Consider the following 22,412-nt stretch of genomic DNA (forward strand, 5'->3'; position numbering starts at 1 on the left):
CAGATCCTTTGTCCCCCTCTCTCTCTCAGGTCCTCCCCACTCATGCGCAATTTCTCTCTCTCTCTTTCTCTCTCTCTCCCTTCCTCCCTCAAAAATAAATATTAAATATGTTGATGCTATTCAATAAGGTCCCCAGTTCTTCACATCTGGAGATAAATAAAATGTCATGTTTAAAAATGAAAAGATAAACAAAAAAACTGGCAAAAACTGTAGAGAACCTTGTAATTCTAATTTGTATTTTATTAAAGTTTAACTTTGATAACTTGAAATATTTGGTTTTATATATACACTATCTGCAACCTAGATATTTATAATGAGTGAATGCATTTTATATATTTAATAACTTAAGTATTAAAAAGTAGTGGTTAATCTTAGCTTATCTTGGCAACTAAAAACAATATTATAATTACTTTTTTTGAATGAAGAAATGAGGTAAGAACATCAAAACAACTAAGAAAATTAATGAATCAAAATGGTAAAACAAAAATTCCAAAATTAAATGTAATATGGAGTTCACAACTGCTGGGTAAAATCTAAGAAAATAAAACTCCTGTATTTTGTTTTCTTTTTTGTGTCAGAGCACATGGAAATACACGATTGATCGATGCCTTTTATTGTTATTATGTTCAAATTTCTAAAAACATATATTAAATATTTTCCACAGAAAAAGACCATATGTGCTCTTTAAATATTGGCTAAGAAAACTCCCTTGGATAAAATAAATATTAACACTTGGCAAAAAATGTAAGTTGTGACCATATTTTGCTCAAAATACCTCAGTATTTCAAAGGAGGAAAATTATAACTTCTAAATTTAATTTTTGTCAAAGTTAAGAGCAAGTCAATAAATGAATAGCAAATGATCACTTGTTCTCATGCCCCATGAACTTAGTTTCTATTTAATATCATATGCTTTGAAGGAGTTCTCCTTGATTGAATTTGGGGCAATTAGGAGCTTACAGGAGTAAATGAAGACTACCTCGCTATTGTTTTCCACTAGAGGAATATTATGCCTCACCTCTACTCCAGAGGTCAGTATACTTCCAGCCTAAGTAGGAATTCATTGGCTTCTAGAATGATTCTGCCTTATAAGATTATATAGATAAATAGGTTAAAATTGTGTACCAATGGAAATATTCCATTACATATGAGTGTCATACACTTCTTACATACATCCCTTTCACACACACACATAGAAACACTGAATTAAGGAGTAAATGGATAAATACTCGGCATGCGTGGCATTCCTTTTCTGGATATTTTCTAGCAATCTACTGAATTCCTACCTTGTTTCACAAAATTTGAAAGAACTAAATGCTGCTCTGATTGTTAACCTCAAAAATATATATAACTGAACTATAGGCATTACAAAATCAGTTCAAAGGATAAAGTGAAAGAGAGTAGGTGAAGATTCATTTTAACAGTTCATTTTGAAAAGCAATTCTGAAAAGACATGACAACATTGTTTGTGAAAATATAAATGATATGGGTAGCAGAAAATAGCTGGGTAAAATCTCTCAACTAGGTGCATTGTACCAACTTCAAATTGTGGCCACAAAGCTCAAACCCAAAATAACTCTCCTCAGTCTCACTTTCAGCTGATGATATTGATGAATATTTTAGTGAGAGACTAAAAAACAACCAGAAATCAACTTCCCAAAGCTCCCAACAACACATCCACCTTCCTGTTAGCTATTCTCTGCCTTTTTGCCCATTAACATCGGTGAATTCTCCATGCTCCTGCTTAACAGGTTCCTCCTACTCTAACCTGCTCCACTGTATCCTTCTATCACTGTTCCAGTTTCTCTCCTAACTCATCAACTTTCCCTCTAATCAATCATTCTCGTCTGCATGGCAGCATACTATTGTTTTCACAATCTTAAGAGAAACAAACTGAAAATGACTCTGCAAAAATTGGCCATAAACTTTTGCATCATTTCTGTTCCTCTTCAGTAATATCCCTGCAAAGAGTTGTCTATGTGCTTCTTCCCTTGTCTCTTGTAAGATGTTAAACCAGTTGCTTTTGGTGGCAGGGCCACCCAAAGATGTATTTCCCGCCCCCTCCCCTGAGGACTTCTTGAAATTTTTCTAATGTATTCAGCTAGTCTTTCTCAAGCATGTATTAACTTTATAATGGAAAAATGACAAATTTTAAATGTCTCCCAGGTTGCTGGATTCAACAGTTGGTTCTGAGCTTTTATGTTACTTTGACTCATCGCTGGTATTTGACCAAACTGATTACTCTATTTTAATTTTTAGTATACATTTGGCTGGTGGGGCCTTATACTCTCGGATTTTCTCCACGCACTGAGGCCTCTATCTGGTCTTCTTGTCCTGCCCAGCTGCGTGAGGCTGGAGGCCCCAAGCGTGGTCTTTAGAACTCTTTCTTGTCTGTTCTTTCTTCTTGGATGGTCTCATAATTTTAAAAGCCATTTATATTCTATTTATATCATTTTTTTTTTTATTTTTGAGAAAGAGAGAGAGCGTGAGCAGGGGAGGAGAAGAAGAGAGAAGGAGAGACAAAATCCAAAGCAGACTCCAGGCTCTGAGCTGTCAGCAGAGAGCCTGATGCGGGGCTCGAACTCATGAACAGTGAGATCATGACCTGAGCCAAAGTTGGACGTTCAACTGACTGAGCCACCCAGATGCCCCGTAACAGGTTCCATTCTTACTCTTTCTCCCAAAGTAGCATTTAGAATGATCCTCAATATGTAAGTTAGAACATATTTGATTGTATCAATCTATTTTAAGCAGATCATTCATAACTTCTGTAGCTAACATGGAGAATTAACATGCATACATCTATTGAAATACATATTCATATGGGCGCCTGGATGGCTTAAGTCGATTAAGCATCTGACCTCAGCTCAAGTCATGGGCCCGGGTCCTGGTAAATCCTCCATATTAGCTCAACTGAGAGACCTCTTCTAAGAAGCTATGAGTACTCTGAAGTCTCTGCCATGGATATAAGGTTTCTAAAGTTATGAGAAATAAATATTCATAGAAATACTAACCTGTATATTTGTCAAGACGCGTATAGAAGGCCCAAAGCACAACTCTGTCCTTTCCTTTCACTAAACTAGTTTCTGAGCTTCCTTTATAGTGGAATAAAACTGATCATTCCAAAAGATTTTGAATAATTCATTCCCTTATATACATATTAATGCTTTTTCCTTCACAAATTTTGAAATATTGAATGCTATGAAAAATTAATTTCAAACATTGGTATTATAATTAAATAAGTTTTCTACTTTTAGTATTCAATATTACATATATTTATCTTAATACTCTTTCTTCCTTGACTTAATGGCCTATCTTGGCTTGCTTCACTTTCTCTACTCTGCTCCCAATTGACTTCATTTTTCTTTGTGTAACATCCATTTTTCTGCCTTCTAATACCTCTGGGGGAAGGCTTGTCAGATTCCTCTACAAAAGGAATATACTCCTGTAACACCCCAAATTGGTGTTTTGGACTATTTATCTATTAGCACATTTTTTTTGTTCTTATTTGTCATGTAGCATTTGTAAAACACTTCCAGGATTCTTCAAAAAGACACATTTTCTGTGTGGTAGAAAACAAAAATTATTTCATATTTGTAAATCTCCTAAAAGCAGGACAAGTACTATAAACTATTTGATTTTTGTAATGGATAGAATCAGACTTTTTTTTCCCAAATAAAAGATACCAGATAAAAGATGCTGTGGGGAAAACGATCTGTAAAATTATAACACATCTAAGATTAGAAAAGGAAATACCTTTCAGTCTAGAGATATTTTTTATGTTTTTTTTTTCTTTTGACATATCTGCATGTGGATGCACTCATTATCACCTTTAGTGATTATCACCTTTAGTGAGCCCTCTGCCTTTGAAAGGAACCTTTACAGAGGGCTCACAGAACTTTGCAAAATAAACTAAATTGTTGCTGATTCTCTAATTTAAAGGAAAAATGCATTTTTGGAATTTGAATAAAAATACTTGCTTAGTAAAATTACCTAACAGTTATAAAAGATAGAGGGTATTTTCAAATATGTCCCATAAAGTACAGATCTGTGGGTTCTAAGCAAAATGCTATTTTGAATATGTTAACAGTAGAGCAAGCTTCATAAATGTTCACAAAATATTAAAATATAATATCTTCCAAATATTAAATCAATACAGTGTACTAATGTATTTTTTTAACTTTGAAATACATGTTCTTTAAGCAAAAGTGTTCCATTTTGCTTTTAAACGTCAGTGTTAGAAGTATAAATTAAGGCTAAAGGTCAGAAACTCTTCTTTGTAAAAAAGGAAAGCAGATAGATTTATCAGTTTCTTTGTAAGGGTGAGAAGTCTTTTTGTTTTCTTGTCTGTTTCAAGTTTTTATTTAAATTCTAGCTAGTTAACATATCGTGTAATATTGATTTAGGAGTAAAATTTAGTGATTCATCACTTACATACAAGACCCAGTTCTCACTCCAAGTGCCCTCCTTAATGTCCATCCTCCATTAAGCCCATCCCCCCACTCAACACCCCTTTAGCAAGCTTCAGTTTGTTCTCTGTATTTAAGGGTGTCTTATGGTTTTCCTTCCTCTCTCTTTTTTTTTCATCTCTTTTGTTTCTTAAATTCCATTTATGAGTGAAATTAGATAGTATTTGTCTGGAAAGAGGATAGATTTTAAAAGAAGAGAATGAATTCAGGAAATAAAAGACAGAACTAAAACAATCATTTTTCAGCTCAAAGTTTCAGTTAGCTTTTCAGAAAATATCACTAAAGATGAGGAGAAGGGTAGAGTTGAAAGCATAGAATCATATGTACCAGTGTTTTGTTTAAAGTTCTAAGTTTCTGAGATCTCAAATCACAGATATCATAGAAATCAAACCATAGACCTCAATTTCTACTGTATCATTTTATTGGTATGAATCAACGTCATTGATTTGCAAGGAAAAATTCAATGGCATTTGGAGAAGTAGTATCATTAGTGTTAGTGTTTCTGTAGTCTCCATTTAGTGATTTGAGAACTAAGGTTGAAGCATTACACAAGTTAGGTATCTGATTAGCAACTTGCAACAGAACACATGTCAGGATGCTGGATTTTTTCTTTCCTTCTTTCCATTAATTGATTCCTCTATTTTTCATTGCCCTGTAACATTAAATGATAAAAATCAAGCTGAGGGGTGAGGGAGTGAGAAAACTTGAGCTACTGTCCGTGTGTGGTGTGACTGTGCGTAGGTGGTCTACAGGGTCATTTGACCTACCAAAGGGGCCAATGAAAGGAAAACAGTGTGGGAACCATTAATCTTTAGCTTGTTTACACAACTGTAATTTTGTATTGCTTGTTTACTGCCATTCTGATGACAGAAACAGTCCTTCCTTGACTTAGCAGCAGGCTTCTGGTCATTTTCCCTGAAAAACAATTTGTGATAACAAATGATGATAATGTTTAATAAAATGGTTTCAGATTTTCTCATCTTTTAACTAATATGATCTTTGACTGTTTTAAAGTATTTACAGGTTACTTCTACCAGGTAAGGATTATGGCCTTAGTGTTTTACTTTTCCACAAATACAACTGCAGTTTGAGGGAAATAATACATTTCTGTAAACTGGTAGAAAGTATTTCTGGAGAAGAGGCTTTTCATCATAACAGATTATTGGCTTAATACATATTTTAAAAATCTTCTATATGCATTTTATTTGTTATCAGTGTTATATAAGATCTTTGGGTATTATCCTCATACTATTTCCATTTAATAGTTATCCCCTACGGGGATATAGCTATCCCCCCTCCTATATGTCTGTTTTAAAAAATATTGTTAGGTTAAGCCATCCTTTTGATAATGATCCTAAGGTCTACATAATAAGTGATTATTTCGAATGTAAGTAAATTCCAAACCAATTATGAAGTTCTCTCTTTCCACCAATCAACATCTTCTTTGATTTAAAAATTTCACTGAGTGCCTAATGTACTAAACACAGTGTTGAGGTTGGAACATAAAGCACACACGATCCTGAGACCCCTTAAATTTATCATCTACACTGGAGACTAGTTTTGAGCAAATAAATCATTCTGTAATCAGTATGGCATACTCTGTTAAGAAGATAACTTAAAATGTTTAAAATTCTAAGAAAGATAATTCATTCTTAGATATTTGTTGTGAAAACATTAATGTACATAATTTAAAATGAATAGCAAGTGTGAATACAGACTACTCTGTAGCACAAGAAAATATGTAGTGAAAAAAGAAAAAAAAAATCTACCTGAGTGTTTTAGTTACTAACCATTAAACAGCTAGTTGGGTTTAATATATTTTCCTGATTTTCTTAGTTGTTCTCAAATTTTTCATCATCTCAACAACATGAGGAATGAAATATACATTCCCAGCAGTAAAGTGGCTCATTGAGACAGTGATTTTCAAGGTATGGGACCTTTATATCAGAATCTCATTGCTGGGTTTAGAGGAAGCATATGTAATTGCTGTTTGTCTGTTGGTTTGTTTGTTTTCAATCCCACTTGTTGATTGATTTTGGCACATCCTACCAATAGGCAGAAAACTTTGTTCCTTCTCTCTTCCAGTCATTCCTTTCATTATCTAATGGCAGCTCAGAATTTTAGGAAACCTTATATCCATGGCAGAGACTTCATTTATTCATAGCTTATTAGAAGAGGTCTCTCAGTTGAGCTGACATAAAGGATTTTCCAAGAATTTTATAATACTGATAACACAATGCAGGTAAATAATTTAAAATATTTAATCATATAATATTTGTTTACCAAGAGTATTGCTGCTGTTGAGTTAAAAAATACTTTTTCACTGAAATTAGACATTTTTATGGAGAAAAAATCACAAACTGTAGTGCTTATCTGGTTTTTCAAATAGCTGTATTTAAAATTACATATGTATATAAAAAGGATCTTGAACCAACCTTAAATAATATTTCCTATTATTGATAAAAACTATAGGATTCAAAAGAAAAAAATCTTCAGAATTTCCAAAAACTCTGCCAATATCTTGACAAGGAAGAATAATATTTAAGAATAGTATTTTTAAAATATAAATATTCTTGGGGGCGCCTGGGTGGCGCAGTCGGTTAAGCGTCCGACTTCAGCCAGGTCACGATCTCGCGGCGATCTCGCGGTCCGGGAGTTCGAGCCCCACGTCAGGCTCTGGACTGATGGCTCAGAGCCTGGAGCCTGTTTCCGATTCTGTGTCTCCCTCTCTCTCTGCCCCTCCCCCGTTCATGCTCTGTCTCTCTCTGTCCCAAAAATAAATAAACGTTGAAAAAAAAATTAAAAAAAATATATAAATATTCTTAAAAAATAAATAAGCTTTAAGAAATCGGTCAGTGTTACCTGAAAGGCATAATTTTGTTTTTAGAAGTCAAATTTTCAGCTCGTGTAGGATAAAAAAAATTATAGATCACATTAGGTGCAGTTTTAATGTCATATGTAGTATCTTACCGCCACATACTCAAGTTAATGTGTAGAAGAAAGAGCTCTACATAGAAGAGCAGAAGAAGTGAGGGCAGAAGGAACAAATGGAATCCAAAACCTCACTGCAACTTACAGAATTTCAGCACCAATAAGTACAATGTTGTTCTCATTCACATAAAGGCTAGAAGCTAGACTGACCCCAAAGGATTCTCACTAAAAAAAGGAGGGCTGCTTAAAGTAATAATTATTCTTTGACTTTAAAAGATCAATCTTTACTCCCAAGATACGAAATTATTACACATGCACAGAGCAGCTGGGGAAAAGTGAATGAGGATGTCATCAAAAGTGATAACAGACGAAAACAGGGTGTGCAGAAAGCTTCAAAGGGAAATGAACTAATGCATGAGTATATGGGGTTACAGCTGGCACTTCAGTATTGTAATCATGATGTGTTCACTTAATTTTGTCCTTTTATATTTCATTTCTATTCTTAGATTCCCTTAAGACTGGGGAAAATTAAACAGCTTCTCCAAAAATGAAAGCTGCTAATTTAAGTATCTAGAGTCACATAACAAAATCACATATTCTTCCTATATGTCAAGTTTTTTTTTTTTAGCTTTTATTTTTCACACATTATTGTGCTGCTATATTCACTTTGTTTATGAATAGAATAGTTTTTATAGTTTTGAAATCACAGGGTCTGTTTGATATTTACCTTGGTAAAGGATCCTTGATTAATTTATTTATTTTAACTGTAGTGATATTAAGTTTAGTCAGCCCAGACTCTTTTGTTTTCCCCACCCAGTGGCCTATAGCCCTATTTCCTCTGTATCCACCACAATAGCACCGGGCACATGGCCCAAACTGGCCAGAGAGTACTATACTCTGGTTCACAGATAAGCGTGTGGCCCATACCCAGCCAATTAGTGTAGTGTTGTCAATTAAAAATAGGTCTGGAATTGTATAATTATTTACTCATAGAATCGGCATTCCCTATACAGTGTAACCTTTACTTTAGTTACAGTTTAATACAAATAAGCAGAAGGCTAGACCCTGAAAGGAATAAAAATTTACACTAAAATAAAAAAAAAATACAATTTTCTGTTTTCCTATCTTGTAAGAAGCTGGGAAGTTCCCATTCTATTCTAAGAAGTAAAAAGTTGAACAGACTGAAAAATACATAACTCCTCTTAGATTCATCAGGGAAATGATGTCAAAGGGCAAGCCATGGTCACCTTACCAAAGATACTTGAATGGCAAAGAAGGACATGAAAGATATACATCATTTGGTGTTTGGGAAATGGAAATTAAAACAATTCAAGATATGACTACACAACTTGTAGAATGACCAAAACCCAGAACAGAAACCACACCACACACTAGTGAAGGTATGGAACAACAGAAATTCTCATTCATTGCTGGCAGGAATGCAAAATGGTACAAACACTTTGGAAGACATTTTGGCAGTCTCTGACAAAAGTAAACATACTCTTAAAATACAATTCAGTAATCATGCTCTTTGTTATTTACCACGACCATCTGAAAATTAAACCTGCACATGGATGTTTATTCATAATTGTCCAAACTTAAAGGCAACCAAGATGTCCTTCTGTAGGTGAATGGACAAACTGTGGTACATCCAAACAATGAAATATTATTTAGCACTAAAAAGAAATGAGGTATTAAGTCATGAAAAGGCATGGAGGAAACTTCAATATGTATTACTAAGTGAAAGAAGTCAGTCTGTAGAAGGTAAGAACTGTCTTGATTCCAAGTTTATGACATTCTTTGAAAGGCAAAATTATGGAGATAATACAAAGATCTGTGGTTGCCAGCGATTAAGGAGGCAGGAGGAATGAATAAGCAGAGTACAGAGGATTTCTAGGGCAGTGAAACTATGGTATGTGGATATACATTATTATACATTTGTCAAAATCCATAGAATGTACAGCACCAAGAGTGAACCTTAAGGTAAACTATGGGCTTTGGGTGATATGTTTCAATAGGGGTTCATCAATTTTAACAAATATATCACTCTGGTGGAGGATGTTGATAATGGGGGAGGCTATGCATGTGTGGTGGCAGGTATATATGGATAATCTCAGTAAGCTCTTCTCAATTTTGCTATGAATATAAAACTGCTCTAAAAATTTATCTATATATAATGAGTTGATAGTGGGGAACCATTTATTTCTCTTAGGAAGCAGGCACATAATAATTGGTATTATTTTCTTTTAATTAATTGTACATATGCAAAGTATATAAAATGCAGAAAAAATATTTTTCAATCTGTTTTAGCAAAATATAACCAGTCAACAATATAATTCATCATGAAAACTTATTAGCTCATTCTCTTAGAAGACCTCCTGTTTCTGAGAAAAAAACTACATTGGTTATGTCTGGGAGTTAACAAATATCATATGTGTTCAAGAGCTAGTCATTTCCACCAAATTAATTAAAGTCATTCTGCAAATCACTTTCATCACCCCAGATGATACTAGAAGTACTTCCTGCTGCTCCACAGCAACTCTTAGAATTCCACAGTTACAGTACATCTCCAGTGGTGGATACCCCAAGGTACAAGGGGCCAGAGCAGTGACTCTGTAGTGAACTAAGGTGGGAGAATGACTGCTCTCCTTTGTGATGCCAAAACACTGATATTTTTGATAGAGTATGAATGTGTTTTAGAGTTCTAATATTTAAGGAGCTAAGATGGAAATATATTTAAATAATATGATCCTCTGGAATTAGTATTTCCTTTTTTTTTTTTACCCCCCAATGATAAGAGTGTATTTATTCAGTAAAACTCAACATATCTAGATTGTCTTTGTCTTAGGGTATGTTAGCCTTAACAAAACCCCTCGGCTACTCTGCCTCTATTTTACTTAGTTTGTTCATATAAGGGGTGTCTTAGTCCCTTGGGGCTGCCTTACCAAAATACCACACATAGGGTGGCTTACAAACAACAGGAATTTATTTGTCACGGTAGTGGAGGCTGAAAATCCAAGATCAGGGTGCCAGCATGTCAGATGAGTGCCCTATTCTGGGCACTTTATGTTGTATCTTCACATGACATAAGGGATTAGGAAGCAATGTGGGTTCTATTTTAAAAGTGCACTAATCCCATTCATAAGAGCTCCAGCCTCATGACCTACTCGCCTCCCAAAAGTCTCACCTCCTAAAACTATCACATTGGGCATTAGGATTTCAGCATAGTTGAAATTCTTAAATGAATTAACATCAAATCAGGTAATTTTTGTAACTGTTTTAAGATTTAGATTACATTTCATTGCAAAGTAAAAACTTAAGCGTAGTGAAAAATAAAATTCAGACAATAAATTAATGTATACAAAGAAATTTTTCTTTTCCATGCTACTCTCACCTTTCAGTGGAAGGGGAAAAAAATCCAACCTTCAGTTATTTCTTACATGTCCTTTCAGAAATTTTCCATATTTAAACAAATACAAGAAGCTGCTTGTAGTCGGTTGAACAGCAGCCTACCAAAAGCTGTCTCCACATCTAAACCCCGGAAAGTGTGAATATTCCTTTATTTGGAAAAAAGGACTTTTCAGATATAATTAAGTTAAAGACCATGAGATAAAACCATCCTAGATTATCTGGTTGAAACCTAATCCAATGAGAAGTGTCTTTATAAGAGATACACACAAAAAAAGGGAGACTTGAAGATGGAGGGGGAAATTAAAGTGAGTAATGTAACCACAAGCCAAGGGAGCTGGTAACAACCAAGAGATAAAAGAGACATTTAATTAATTTTCCCTAGAGTTTTTGGGAGGAACGCAGCCCTGCTGACACTTTGATTTAAAACTTCTGGCCTCCAGAACTGGAAGACAATGCATTTCTGTGGTTTTCTTTATTATTATTTTAAATGTTTACTTCTTTATTTTGAAAGAAAGAGTGCAAGTGGGATAGGGGCAGAGAGAGGGAGAGAGAGAATCCCAAGCAGGATCTGTGCTGTCAACACAGAGCCCAACACACGGCTTGATCCCACAAAGTGTGAGATCATGACCGGAGCCAATATCAGGAATCTGATGCTTAACTGACTGAGCCACCCAGGTGCCCCATAAATTTCTCTGGTTTTAAGCCACAACATTTATAGTAATTTTTTTTATGACAGTCCTGATCTTTAATTAAAACAGGAACATACTAGAGGTGCCTGGGTGGCTCAGTCGGTTAAGTGGCTTACATTGGCTCAGCCTATTATCTCACAGCTTATGAGTTCCAGCCCCATATGGGGCTCTGTGCTGACAGCTCAGAGACTAGATCCTGTTTCAGATTCTGTATCTACTGCTCTCTCTGCTCCTCCCCCAATTCATGCTCTGCCTCCTTGTCTCTCAAAAATAAATAAATATTAAAAAAAAACAAAAACAGGAATATACTGTACTCAATAATTTTCACTATTCATTTCATACTCTTTTTGTTTTTACCTGACACACATACATACACCACATTCTATGAATAACTTAAAAGCATTTCATTATTTGGCTGTATCAAAATTTATTTAACCAATATTCCATTGATGGTCATTTAGCTCGTTTCTCATTGATTGGTACCACTAACACCAACATGGTTAACATTTTTCTGCATGTGTCTGTGCACAGATGTCCCCTCTGTAGAATACACTTTTCAGAGTAGAATTATTTTTGAAGACATGTGCACTTTAATATCTCCCCTTCATTCTATTAATCTTTTTTCTCTCCTTCCTTCCAAACGCAACCACTGTGCAATGCACTGGAGAAGTAAAAACAGTGTTTTACTGTACCTGGTGTCCTAGTGGAATACATGTTGAGCACTAAGGGGTTACAGGCATGCGAAGTGCACGAATGGGCACCTCCACTGCACAGAGGGATGCTCAGTTCTAACTTTAGCAAAGGCGTGATGGTGACAACTCTTGATCTGAGTCTTAGAAAAAGTCTTTGTTTGTTGGGGCATTCCAGGCAGAATGAACAGCCAGAAAAACCAAGGTGAGGAAAGTGTGAAAGAGCATTAAATCACTTTACCTGAAGCAAATGCTTTCTGTTTCTTTGTTTTTATTTTTGTCTTTTTGTTTTTGTTTTGTTTTTTTTTTTTTAAAGGAGCCCAGCAAGGGAGAGGCTAGAGAAGCAAGTGGGTCCAGATTGTGTTGTTCCGAATAGAACCTGAAACTCTTTTTTCTACGTTAATATGGAGCCAGTGAAAGATGGAAAGGAATGGCATGTTCAGAGCTGAAACTTTGTAAAGTCATTTTGACAGCAATGCGGAAAATGGATCTGATGGAGTATGCATAGGAACCGGAGGCTATCATATCAGCCTATCAATTTGGAGACAAATTTCTATTTTACCCGGCATATTTCAAGAAACCTCAAACTCAGTATGTTCAAAATAGATTTTCTTTCTAGTCTTATTGCCCTCTGTGTCTCAATTAAGAGATTTCTAAATGTTTTGAGCAAGCAGATATAACCTAAATGAATTCTTCCACTACTCTCATGACTGGTGTAAACTTGTCATCAAATGCTAGAGAATCTACCTCAGCATCGTCTTAAAATCCTAACGTCTCCTCTCCGCCCTTATTTCCACTGCCTTTATGTCAAAGCCATGCCATCTCTTACAGGGTCTGAGTCAGATGCCTCTCATCTGGTCATGCCTTTCATCACTTTTTACCACTTATACTTCTTTTTATTTATTTATTTTGAGAGACAGAGAGAGAGAGAGAGAGGTGGTGAGGGGCAGAGAGAGAGAGAGGGAGAGAGGAATCCCAAGCAGTCTCTGTGTTGTCATTGCGGAGCCTGATTCAACCCGAACTCACGAACCGTGAGACCATGATCAGAGCCAAAACCAAGAGTCAGACACTTAACCGACCAAGCCACCCAGGCGCCCCTTCCCACTTATATTTCATTACCCACATTGCCAAAGCACTGCAGATCTACAAAATAAGTCTGATTATGTCATTTTCCAGCTTCAAACCTCTCCTGGCATTCTGTTGTCCAACGGACTGTGTCTTGCCCTCCACAGTCTGACTGTGGTTTATCTTACCAACCTCTTCAGCACCTGTTTGAGCCATTTCTTAAATCCAGTCACAGAATCTGTCATTCCCTGAGTACACCAGGTTTTGCCATGACTTCATGTCACTTTGCCATCTGTTTCCCCTGCCTGAAAAATCCATCTCCTTCTTTAGCTGAAAGCTCCAACTTTTTCTTTAAAAGATAGAAATTGACATTTCCTCTTGGAGATTCACCTCGTGGCCAGTGGTGGAGTGACTGGTTCTATCTTCAGTATTCTGTGACAACATTTTGTTCTTACTTAGGTGATGGTACTTTCTATGCCATGCTCTAATTTTTGTGTTTATGTGTCTATCTCCACAGGTTTTCAAGTTTATTGTGAGAGGAGCCTAACCTATTACCTGATGCATTTTAGGTACTGAATGTATGATTCTTGGATGAGTAATTAGCCCAGAGTATACCTCTGTTACAAGAACATGACTCGTATAAGGGAGACAAACGTATTCTTCACATAGTTGAAGTTTATGAATGCCATATTTGCTGTGAATAGCTGAGGCAGTGGTGAGCAATTTGTTTTAAAGTTGAGTTTAATTGTATACAAATATTTAAAAAATTATCTTTTTTTTTCAATTTCAATTGATAATTTCTTTTTTTAATTTAATTTTTTTATTTTTTTAAAATTTACCTCCAAATTAGTTAGCATATAGTGAAACATTGATTTCAGGAGTAGATATGTGGGAGCACCCAAATATATAAATCAATTAATCACAAACATAAAGAAACTCATCGATAGTAATACCTTAATAATAGGAGACTTCAACACCCCACTCACAGCAATGGACAGATCATCTAATCAAAAAATCAACAAGGAAACAATGGCTTTGAATGACACATTGGACCAGATGGACTTAACAGATATATTCAGAACATTTCATCCTAAAGCAGCAGAATATACATTCTTCTCCAGTGCACATGGAACGTTCTCCAGAATAGACCATATACTGGGACACAAATCAGCCCTAAGTAAGTACCAAAAGATCGAGATACCGTGCATATTTTCAGACCACAATGCTATGAAACTTGAAATCAATCACAAGAAAAAATTTGGAAAGGTAACAAATACTTGGAGACTGAAGAACATCCTACTAAAGAATGAATGGGCTAACCAAGCAGTTAAAGAGGAAATTAAAAAGTGTATGGAAGTCAATGAAAATGATAACACCACAACCCAAAACCTCTGGGATGCAGCAAAGGCGGTCATAAGAGGAAAGTATATAGCAATCCAGGGTTTCCTAAAGAAGGAAAAAATATCTCAGATACACAACCTAACCTTACGCCTTAAGAAGCTGGAAAAAGGACAGCAAATAAAACCCAAAACCAGCAGAAGACAGGAAATAGTAAAGATTAGAGCAGCAATTAATGCTATCAAAACCAAAAAAAACAGTAGAACAGATCAATGAAACCAGAAGCTGGTTCTATGAAAGAATTAACACAATTGATAAACCACTGGCCAGTTTGATCAAGAAGAAAAAGGAAAGGACCCAGATAAATAAAATCAAGAATGAAAGAGGAGAGATCACAACCAACACAACAGAAATAAAAAATTATCAACTTTTATTGGAATTGCTTTTAATTTAAATTTGTTCTTAACGTCAACAGAGGGCCAAATACTGTGCGTGTATCACATATAAGTTATTTTAGAAGATATTTGCAATTCACACACTGTTTGAATAAAATCCTGATGTGACACATTTGTGAAATTGTTAATCAATTATTAGTAAAATTAAAGTACGTGGCATTTAAAGAAGTGTAATATTATGTTGCTCTATTTCTAACTTCATCTTAAGAACTCAATAGAAATTATCAAGAAAAGTGTATACACTAGAGTGAATTGAGATTTCAGACTACCAGAGAAAAGTCTATATACCTAATGAAGACACACACACACACACACACACACACACACAACACAACACACACACATCCTCTTTAGCTTTGAAGTAACAGTTAAATTTGGGTGGCATTTTATGGCTTTCCACAACCTGATTAAGAAGGGTCATTATGCTTTCAATACACAATGTGGCATTCAAGTATGAATAACTTTTTTTCTTGTTTAAATGATGTTAGTTTACCAAACGTTTCCTGTCTTTATGCCCATTATGTTACATCCCCCTAAAGACCTCTAGTAAATTTAGACAGCACTATCCAAAAAAGATATCTTAACAACAATATAAATATAGTCCTGGCATACTCCGAAGTCCGTCGTGTGTTTCAATGACCTACTGCCTTTTTGTATTGAACTCTCCTTCTAGTTTTCTGCAAACCTGAATGTGTTGGGTAAGGGGCCACTGTTTGTAATAATTTAACTTCCTATTCTTTATGTTTTGTTTCTGCTTCTACCAGAATATAAACTATTTGATAGCCAATTGTGACTTTTTTTTCTTTTTTTCACACATTTTAGCTTACGGCCTCACTCCCTAATACAAGGTCAGTGCTGATTAGACATCATTTGAGTGTATGAAAGAGCAACTGTATATCCTGCCTAGAAACAAATTTGGCTAGGAGGTAATAGGATAATTTTACTCACATATGCTTTTGGGAGCTTGAAAATTATGCAATTTGAGGGGTCTCATTTAAGATATATAATAAACTATAAATATGAAATTGTGGGGCCTCTCAGTGCTGTGGAAGTGGTCCATGGAAATGAGCGTCTCTAAAGCCTCAGATTCATTAATTATATGAAAATTTTGCTTCTATGTTTAATACTATGATAATGTACTGTAATAATGGAGCAGCACTGAGGTCTTCTCTGTGGCTGGATTTATAATCTGTTTTAGGTCACTGTTACCTGAACAACTCTCCTTGGGCTGGACCGACCTGGAAAGATGAGATCACAGAGGGTTCCACTGAGGAGGTGTGCCCTGAGGAATTGTTTCCATTAAACACAGTGGGACTTAACTTGAAGAGTGACTTTAAAACTTTATGAGAGCTAATGTCCTTTTTAGGTAGATTTCTTTAGTTTTCTTGCATAAAATTAAAATTTATTTAATTAATAAAAATATACTGATTGTTAAAATTAATTTGCGTCAACTTCATGTGTGAGTAAATATACAGATATATTGACAAAATAAGAGTGAGAGATACCCACATAAATGTATGCAAAGTTAGAGTGAGCCTGGGAAATTCGAAATGCATTGTATGTGTCCTATTGCTTAGTGGTATTTTTTTTATTTTTTCCCCATCCTCACACAAATGTGCTTATCTTCATTTATTTTGGAGCAGAGCTGCTGATATGAACTCTAGGGCCTAAGATTACAATCTGGGAAATCTGGGTTTTCTCCAGATGGTTTCATAGGAGGTCCAGAGGGCCCATGCCCCATTCTTAATTCCTGCTTTGTTTATATCCAATTTAATGACCGTCTGGCCTCTGTTACTGCACAAGGGTGTTACAAATCTCAGTGGTCATTGGCTCAGGTTTTAGCCACAGATACAGAGAAGAGAGGCGTGGAAAGACTGGATTTGCTGCTACTCGTGCTGTTTATATCTGAACGGTCTCATAAAGCCTGATGAGTACATAATGGTTATTTCTGTTCGTGGCAGGTCTGGCCACTGGTCTGTGGAGCCCTGGGTCCTAGGCTTCCTATTTGCAGGCTCATTCAGACTTCAGTTCTCAGGGATTTACTCATCACTCAGTAAACCGGTTCCTCTCAGAGATTAGCATATTGGATTAGGTTCAGATTAGGTTTGCCAATTCTTGAGAAGTGTGTTTTGACACAGCAAGCATAAACTAAATAACAGGCTTATTGGACACTTAGGTCTAATATTTTAGTGTAAACTAAGATATTTTGCAAAATTTTTTACTTGCATGATGTCTTCTCCAAATGTGTCCTTTTTGGCTGACTCTTCTTGACAATAGTAGCATGTAAATCAGTTACTCTAAATTATTTGTGAATTGCAACATGAAACTAATCCTTTATACAATCTTTATATACATATTCCAGTGTCTGGGTAATTTTTTTTTCAAAATTAAACATATATTCATGTTTCTAATCTTTTACACAAAGTTCTGAAACAGTTTTCATAAGTCATTTTGGCATTTAGAACTTGATCTGACCTTTTCTTTTTGGTAACATATTGTTTGTTTATTTTGTTGTGTTTTGCTTTGTTTTGTTTGTTTCCACCGTTAATTCCAGATAGATAGAAAAAATGCCTCATTCAAATTTCATTTAGGTGTCTTATACAGCTTGTGTGTTATGGAGAAAAATGAATTATATCAGGGGTCTGGGTGGCTCAGTTGGTTAAGCATCCGACTTCAGATCAGGTCATGATCTTGCAGTGTGTGAGTTTGAGCCGTGTGTAGGGTTCTGTGCTGACAGCTCAGAGCCTGGAGCCTGCTTTGGATTCATGTCTCCCTCTCTCTCTGCCCCTCTCCCTCTTGTCCTCTTTCTCTCTCTCTCCCTTTCAAAAATCAAAAATAAACATTAAAAACAATTTAAAAAATGAAGTATATCAAAAGTGTGAATCTGCTCTGGAGGTTTAGCTACTCAATGGGAAAACTTTTCTCTTCCTTGCATAAATCATTTATAAATAGATGTAGTGTGAAGCATCCTATATTTTAAATCAGAATTTAGCAAAGAAAGAACAAATTGAGTCTGGAATGTATGCAGTGTCAAAAAGGGCTCAAAAAATGGTGGGTAAACCCCCAGAAGTCTGCTTAAATGGGGTCCTGCTGACCAAATAAGGAAGGATTAGATCATCAAAATACACAGCAATAATAATGGACTTAATTCATTGAACAAAACAGCAAATGGCGAGTCAATAGAAATATAAAATGATGGGTATATTGAAAACTTGATGAAGAATGGGATATTTATCATTTCAAAATACTTCCTCATAAAGCATGTATTAATTACAGAGTTATAGCACAACTTAACAGTAGAAAAGCTTGGCTAACATTTTCTTAATCAAATGATCAAACTGAACATCGGCAGTAATGGGACAGACTGAAATTGTGTGTTACTTCATAAGAGGCAGTGAGAAAAAGCACAACATCGTTGCGTGATATTAGCACCCCAAATCCATAACCGAAATCTAATTAGACGCAAATTGAAATACGTTATACAAAATAAGTAGCTTACAATCTTCAGAATATCGAGGTCATGAAAAGTCAAAGAAAGACCAGGGAATATAAAAAGACATGCCAATGAAATGCAGCCTATGATGATATGCTGGAAGTTTTCTGTGGAAGTCATTATTAGGGCAACTGAAGAAATTGGCATGGGATCTGAGGATTCAATGACAGTCATGCATAAATAGTATTCTGGTTTTGGCGGTGGTGTGTTCTGTGCTGTGGTTATTTAGCAGATTGGCTTTGTAGGAGTTAAACACTCAAATTGTTTGATGGTGGTGGGCTATTAGGTCAGCAACTTATTTTCAAAACTAATTTTGAACTTTTCTTCTCAGTTTAGAAGAGGTTGGTAATTGTCATAAAAATTAAAAAAATTAAAAGCTAAAAAAGTGATTTTAGAATTAGAAGCTCGTGAAAAGTTGCACCGTATTTTGTTTAGTTCTAAACTACAATGCAAAACACAAATAATAAATAAGTAAATACGTAAATAATTAAAAGCCTAAGATTAACCTTTAAAATAATGATATGAAATCAATAGTTTTTTTTAATACCGAAGAAAGCATTTTTAGAAAGCAGACATAAATTATGAGAGGAAGATTCTGATTTCATTAGGATGCCTAAGGAATAATTAAATGTAGGAAGATGTAATTCCATGCATAACATTTTTTCCTCAGTGCGACTGTTGCTTCTGATTCTCATAATTTTTTATCTTTGCTACCATTTTTATATACTGGAATGTACTGTGTGGCACTTAAAATCCATATATTTCTCTGGGAAAAAATATTATGAAAGTCCCATAACATTTGTGTGTATTGACCTCAGTAAAAATCATGACTATAATTGGAAAATAGAAAATCCATCTGTTTCATGACAGTGTAATAGATTTTGACTTCCAGACAGGGTAACTGAGTTATGTTTGGTATTGATATACATTAGTAACCGCTTGTTCTTTCTCCCTTTTTATTAGGTAATCCTTTCAAAACAGCCTCCCCAGTGTGAGTTGTAAGCATTCTGTAAAAACATGATCTACTCACTTAATTGTGGACTACCACATTTTTCTTTTGGTAAGACAATTAAAAGTATGTGACTCATTAAACATTAATATATTTCTTTATGAAATCATGTAAGTTGAGCTTTAAAATTTTGTATTGGGTCTGATTATTTGGTTTAAGAGCCTGCATTGATTAAAATATTGAAGTATTGAATCATTACTTCATCATTTTTGTTCTTAATTAACTTTTTGCTCAATTGCACCCTTCTATGGAAGGGAATATTTCATGTTTTAAGATACAGGAATTGCCTTAAAATAATAATTACTTACTTATTTTATTTTATTTATTTATTCTGAGAGAGAGAGACAAAAGGAGAAAGAAAATTCCAAGCAGGTTCTGTGCTGTCAGCACAGGGGCTCGAACTCACAAGCCATATGATCATAACTTGAGCCGAAACCAAGAGTTGGACACTTAACTGACGAAGCCACCCAGGTGCCACAATAATTACTAGATTATTAATGTGATATAAATTTAGCACACAGTTTTCAGAGAAGATTATACTTTTAATCATCCATGAAGATAGAGACGACCCTAGTACCATGACAACAGACAAATACAATGACTAAATCAGAAAAAGATATGATGACTATCCACCAAAGGATAGTCAGATTGCAAACTAATTTTTTTTTCAAAATTCATCCTGCCCATGCAGAGTTAAGAGAGAGTAAGCTCTACATGGGATGTAAAACTAAGAGATATAACAACAGGGAAGTATTTCCAATAACTACAGACATTGGGAGAAGGCCCACATCAAACTGATTTCTCTCAGCAGGCTATACAGGTCACTTGCCAGTAGACTGTTGAGTATAAATGGGCTCAATTATTCTAGCCCAAACTAGTGGAAGTTTTGTTTTCTTGTTTTTATGTTTTTTGTTTTTTGGTTTTTTTTTTTTTCCTGTTTAACAGTGCACATGGACACTGATTTAGACAAACCCATATTAAATGTACATGTTGGCCACTAAACCACTTGAAGTAATGGGATATGTTTTCCTGTGCATTAATGATAATGTGAGCATATAATAGGGTCCTTCATTCAAAGACTCCAAAATGAAGGCAAATATTTTTTTTTCCTTTCACTTTACAAAAGTCTAGCAATATTAGGTGATTATTTTTCCAAATATGGCATACCAAATAAAGCAGTGTCAATATACAGTAAGTCTGCTGTAGCACAGCTGATATTATTCTACCACTTCTTAATACCGTGTACTATTTCCCTTACTTATAATCATCTCCTTATTCTACATTTCCCCGTTTCTACATTGCAGAGAAGTGCAACTTTTCTTGACCCTTTAGGTTTTCTTTTCTCAAGTTTGGACTTTTTACTCTTTCCTTGTAATGCTTAAAAAATGGTGACGAAAATAACTTACAGTGGCCTAGAAAGTAACTGTTCTTTACTTACATGACCGTCATGAACAACAGGGAACTTGATCTCTCCCCCCATCTAGAAATATGACAACCGCCTCCACTCCCAGTTCATCACTAAACCTATCATTCTGAAAACTTATAGAATAAGAAAGGAGGAAAAAGACATAAAGAAGAGTCTGAACAAGTCAGATTCCAGGTTCAGAACCACTAGAGTCAGGCTTGCATGGGAAATCTTAGAATTTAGAAATGAGACTAGCCCTTTGAAAAGATGCAGGAATTTAGGTGTTCTCAATGCAGGCAGATATTCATCTGAAGAGTGTGCTGGCAATAGTTCAAACAAAACACACTCAGGGAGATCTAGCAAGAAATTATCATGGGTTCTTAGACACTCCGGTATTCAAGAAAGAGCATCAGTTACTAGACTAGGCAGGTAAAGTAAGAATGTGGTTACAGCACCTTATAGAGCTAAACCCAATGTAGAAAAAATTAGCAATACAGTTGTTTAGACTGGGTCACTTAAGCTCTTAGATATTTTAACACTGTCCCCGGAATAGGTTTTTCCCTGGGGTAAGATAAATTTCTGATACAGAAACAGATTCTGAAGGTTAAGAATATGTATACTCAGAGAAATGGAAGAGAGCTACAAAGACAAATATGTTGGTCATTATAATGTATTATGGCAAGATGTTTCTGATCCTCTGAAAAGTGGTGGTATAGAGTTAGCTCTTATGACAATCAAATAAATCTATGGAATAAATTTTATTCTTAGGATTTATTCTTTCTATGTTCCATCTGAAGTGGGTAAGTTTCTAGCTTCTATTTCAAAAATAATATTCAAAAATATTAATTTTTTTCAAAATTCTCTTAGTATTTTTGGTGGATTCCCAAATCATTCTTCTTCATACATAGACTTCTTAAAAGTACAATCCATAGTCTGATCTTTACTACCTCAACAACTTTTTACAATCTCATTTATGTGCATCACTCTAGAAAAATCCCTCCCATTGATTTAACGACCACCAAAATCTAACACACACATTCTCACTTCTCATCTTATTTGATCTCTCTGTGACATTATATCGCGGCTTCCTACTTCTTTAAATGCTCATGTTGTGGCATCAGGTTTCCAATTCTTTTCCTAGCCTTCTCCTACCCACAACTTTCTCTGTGATCAGGGCTCCTCTGCCTCCTTTCCTAAATCCATTCTTTGAATGTTCTCATCTCCTACCATTCCATCTTGGGTCATTTTCTTATATTTTACATGGTTTTTCTCTTGATTATATAACTAACTTGGTAGCTTACTAACCCACTTGTTCACCAATGACATTTTCTTTCTTATCACTCAATTTTCTACCATTGATCTCTTTACTGAGCTTATTAATTATCAAGTTCCTAACTGCCAATTTCTATCTTTTGTAGGATATTGGACAGGAAATATAAATAAATGGGTCCCACATGGA

This window comes from Lynx rufus, unplaced genomic scaffold (assembly GCF_022079265.1).
Source record: "Lynx rufus isolate CCGP_SWC_20201006 ecotype Redwood Valley unplaced genomic scaffold, mLynRuf1.p SCAF_3, whole genome shotgun sequence".
NCBI classification, from domain to species: domain Eukaryota; kingdom Metazoa; phylum Chordata; class Mammalia; order Carnivora; family Felidae; genus Lynx; species Lynx rufus.